This window comes from Ursus arctos, unplaced genomic scaffold, assembly GCF_023065955.2.
Source record: "Ursus arctos isolate Adak ecotype North America unplaced genomic scaffold, UrsArc2.0 scaffold_12, whole genome shotgun sequence".
NCBI classification, from domain to species: Eukaryota; Metazoa; Chordata; class Mammalia; order Carnivora; family Ursidae; genus Ursus; species Ursus arctos.
The window spans coordinates 5,409,703-5,414,197 of record NW_026622786.1 but is presented as its reverse complement, the minus strand read 5'-3'; the positions used below and the strand labels follow the sequence as shown (position 1 = coordinate 5,414,197).

General features: G+C 51.7%; 1 non-coding gene across 1 annotated transcript; it reads left to right on the top strand.

The window, feature by feature from the left end:
• Positions 1-4,040: 4,040 nt before the first annotated feature.
• On the top strand, positions 4,041-4,202 carry LOC113249273 (U1 spliceosomal RNA). The gene has a single exon (XR_007189330.1). It is a non-coding gene; the product is annotated as a U1 spliceosomal RNA (small nuclear RNA).
• The last annotated feature ends 293 nt before the right edge of the window (positions 4,203-4,495 follow it).

Here is a 4,495-nt window from a genome sequence, read left to right as displayed (position 1 = left end):
GAAAGAAAGAAAGAAAGAAAGAAAGAAAGAAAGAGAAAGGAAGAAAGAAAGAAAGAAAGAAAGAAAGAAAGAAAGAAAGAAAGAAAAAAGGAAAGAAAAAGAAAAGTGTGTAAGTCCTTCCATAAATGTTGGCATAGAGATCTGCAAATATTCCCCGGGAAGTGGCCTTACTTATGTCCTTTTGCCTTCCAAGAATTACTATTAAGCTATCAATTATTTCCTAGAAAGTGTTAAAACCACGGCCAATAACAACAAACAAAACCCTCAAACACTCTCCTCACAACCATCACCACGACCACCAGTAACAAGAAGACCCAAGAAAAGACCCATTTGAGGGAGCAATGCCTCCTACTTTTCTAGTGGATGGAGTGACCCCGCATCTGCCCTAATGCTCTGTTGTTCAAGTGTTTCCATGAAGGCCTTTGGCTGTCCATATAGAGGAACTCGCTGGCCCGATCAGCAGAATGGATGAATGTCAGTAAACTATTAAGGCAAAGAAAGCAGGCACCTGGGTGGCTCAGTGGGTTAAGTGTCTGCCTTCAGCCCGTGGTCCCGATCCCAGGGTCCTGGGATCCAGCCCCACATTGGGCTGCTTTCTCAGCAGGGAGCCTCCTTCTCCCTCTACCTCCTGCTCCGGCTCCTTGTGCTCTCTCTCTGTCTATCAAATAAACAAATAAAATCTTAAAAAAAAAAGGTCTTAAAAAAAAGATTTTATTTATTTATTTGACAGAGAGAGACAGCCAGCAAGAGAGGGAACACAGGCAGGGGGACTGGGAGAAGAAGAAGCAGGCTCCCAGAGGAGGAGCCTGATGCGGGGCTCGATCCCAGAACACTGGGATCACGGCCTGAGCCAAAGGCAGATGCTTAACGACTGCACCACCCAGGCACCCCAATAAATAAAATCTTAAAAAAAAAAAAGAAAAAGGAAGACAAGGAAACCAAGTGGGAGACCATGTTGCCCTGTGCTTATGCCAGCACCCCAGCAATTCCTCCTCCATCCCTGTGCCACCAGGGCTGGTGCGCCCTGATGGGATCGTCAGCAATCAATGGACAACACAGATAGTGCTTCTACAAAATTCATTTGAGGTACATAACATTTAGGGAAGCAATAGCATATGACCTCATATAAACCTCACTCTGCTCAGGATCCAGTCACAGCTCTCTTTTGGGGAAAAGCCCTAAAACTGTTGCATTTCACCCTTTGTGAAAGGTGGAACAGTGGGTCTGTGCCTTAAGAGACCTCGTTGCAACAAAAACGGACCTTTGAGGGGAGAATCATCCAATATTCACCTTTCTGTAAGGTCTATCCTACCCCTCCCTGTGAACAAAGCCCACTCTTAAAAATTAAAAATCCTTCTGGGTGAACACCAATGGCTTCCACTTTGCATCATTCACGTAAGAAGCTTGCTGAGCCCCCGCAGGGAAGAGACTGAGTCCCACAGAAAAGAATGGAAAGAAAAAAGACGGCAGGTGATGGGGAGAACAAAGGCCAATGAAATGTAGAGAAAAGTAAATGTCCTTGGCACCTGCAGCCCATGAGTACAAAGCCTAGACAGAGCAGGACAGTCCTCCAGGAACTCACAAGTGCACTACTGGTAATGCTTTGCTGGAGGTAAAAAGTAACCTCTGCTGGACAGAAGCCAGACCTCCAGGACCCTGGAAGTCTCCTTGAACACCTAGAAATCCCTTTGGAAACTTCCTTATCTCTACCCTCCGCCCCCAATGTACAGGATATGATCATTTGCTCCTCAAAATCCCAGGGCAGCTCTTCTTGCCCAGGGGTCCCATCCCGGAGCTTCAGTACCAACACCCTTTTGCCCCGGAGACGCCTCAAGAGTTCTTTGCTGACCGTTCGCTCCTGGCCCACATCGCATCAGCAGGTACCTAAGCGTAACACGTAAACACTAATTAAACTAGCCCTTGACCTGTAGACCTAAGACAGACAACCTGCAGAATTTGTAGAGAATTTATTGCCTCCCCCAGATCTATTTACCGCTGAGCTGAAGGAGGTAGACCCTTACATTGGTTTTCTATTCCTGTGATACCAAGTCGCCAGAAACGTAGCGCCCTAAAGAGAACACATTTTTTATCTTCCAGTTCTGAGGGTGCAAAGTCCCAACAAGGATCTCACTGGACTAAAATCCAGATGCCCACAGGGCCACCTTCCCTTCTGGAGGCTCTAGGAGAGGGTGGAAATTGGTCAGGGGAAGCCTCACTAACATGCAGTCAGGAGGTTTTAGCAAGGGAGCTCCTCTGCCCTCCTTACCTCCTAGGGCATTGCAGCCCCAAGGGGAAGAGACTGATCTGACCTGACAGGGACTTGACATTGCACATGGATACGCCCCCACTAACCCCGCCAGAGGAAGAAACGCTAGCCTCGTCCCCCAAGGAGACACCAGCACACAGCACACTTGCAACTTACGGTTTACCCTGATGGACTTTTAGAACAGCCTTCCCAACTGACCCCTTTGCTCCAAAAAGAAGAGCTTACCTCCCCTTTGTTCTCCGAACTCAAATATGGTTTTGCCACAGCTGGTTTGTCCCAGATCGCCTTTCCCTTTTATTCCCCACGAATCGACGCGGTGTCTATTCTTTAGGTTCACAAGACAGTGTGTCTCTTTGCCTGTTGCATCTGTTAGAGGCCCCTCCTCCATCCTCAGCCCCAGCCCCAGCCCCAGCCCCAGCAGGCAGGGTCCTCCTCACACAGCATCCTTCTGACCTCCTTCTCTGCCTCTTCCAGTGTTAAGGCTCCCTTGTCATTCCAGGGTGCCCAGGTTCCTGGCATTAGCATGGGCACCTCCTAGGGAGGGGGCATTATCCTGCCCACCACCACACCATGAAGTCAGGTGACAAGTACAGTTGGACGCCCCTTCCCCGCCCCCCAATCTTTTCTAATTTCAACAGTCCGGTCAAAGTAAACCACTACCTCAAGGCGCAATCAAGGCAAAGGCAGATCAGACCCCTAGCGCACTCCATCCATGACCCTATAATTGCCCAATACTAGTGTGTTCAGAGAGTACTTGTTTTGCTTTGTGTTCCAGACCTGGCTTTTTTCCCTCGAAAGGCCGACTTTGACTGCAGAAATCTCATCGAAGGGGAAGCGCCCAGCGGTGGAGGGACGGAAGGCAGTGGCAGAGTGGGGCGCCTGGGACCCCACCAAGCCCCTGCTGTGAACTCAGCCCTGAGGAAGTGAGTAGAAGGAATGGTTTCCTCTGGCCCTGCCCTGGACTGCGGAATCCTTGGGCGCCTACCCCGGGCGGCCAGGAGGGGGCGCCGAGACCCTGCCCTAGGAGCCCTCCAGGTGAAGCAGCAGGCCCGGGGATGTTTTCAGCCTGTGGGATGTTGCCAACAGGTGTCAGCCCCAGTGCCCAGAGGAGGCGGACCTTTGTTCCCCGGGCCCCCCACCCCCGGGGTGTCCAGACCTGGAGGGGGGCGGCTGGCTTGGAGGCTGAGCTCCTGAGGTGCAGCCATCGCTCTCGGTTTCCTCCAAACCAGGTTCTGAGGAGAGGGAGAGAGGGCGGGGGGAGACGTATCGGCTCTTGGAGGGCTGGTGGCAAGTCCTCCCTCTGTTCCTCCCAGGCTGGCTCAGCCTTCCCTGTGCTGGGCGCTGGGGGGAGGGGTGTGTGTGTGTGTGTGTGTGTGTGTGTGTGTGTGTCTGAATGGGAGTGTGGAGGGGTCGGGAGCCAGAGCTGCAGGGAGAGGGTGGAGGAGTGGTAACCAAATCAGGGTGGAGGGAAGGAGGTGGAGGAGACTGTGAAGGCGACGACTGAGAGGAGAGCCGTGACGTCACGGACGGGGCGTGTCCGATGTAAATCAGGCAACGTTTAGGTGCGGTTCTGTGCGGTTGTATTGCCAGGGCTGTGGAAGTAGCAGAAGTAGCAGCGCTGTTGTTTCCAAGGTATTAGGAAGAACTGGGTGGAGGGTGAGGATGCTTGGGACAGGAGTGGGTGCCGAGGGTTTTGGGGTGTGGCTAGGCGAGTGAGCTTGTGTGTAAGGTGAAAGGCGGGTGTGGCTGGAGTGGTTTGGTGGCAGCGGGAGTCATACTTACCTGGCAGAAGAAATACCATGATCAAGCATTTAGTTTTCCCAGGCTGAGGCTCACCCATTGTACTGCAGGTGTGCTGACTCCTGTAACTTCCCCAAATGGCAGAAGCTCGGCTACATAATTTGTGACAGTGGGCGACTCCATCCGCACTCTCCCCTGGTGCTAGCTCTGTAACAGAAGTTTTTTGTTTGTTTGTTTGCTGTCTTGTTCTGTTTGGTCTTCTGGTCAGACCAAGCAGTGGATTCTGGAGACTTCAGACCTCAGTGTTGGGTAATATTCTCTTTTGCTGTTGCTCATCAAGAGTGCATGGTGGTCAGTGACTGTCCACAGCTCTCACTTGCCTGACATTTTGGGTGTTGGGTTTTTCATGCTGTTGTTCTTCCTGCAGCGAGGTGCCAGGTGCCCACCAGTGCTCTTTACTATCTCTGCTTATACAGTAGCTGGCTTGCA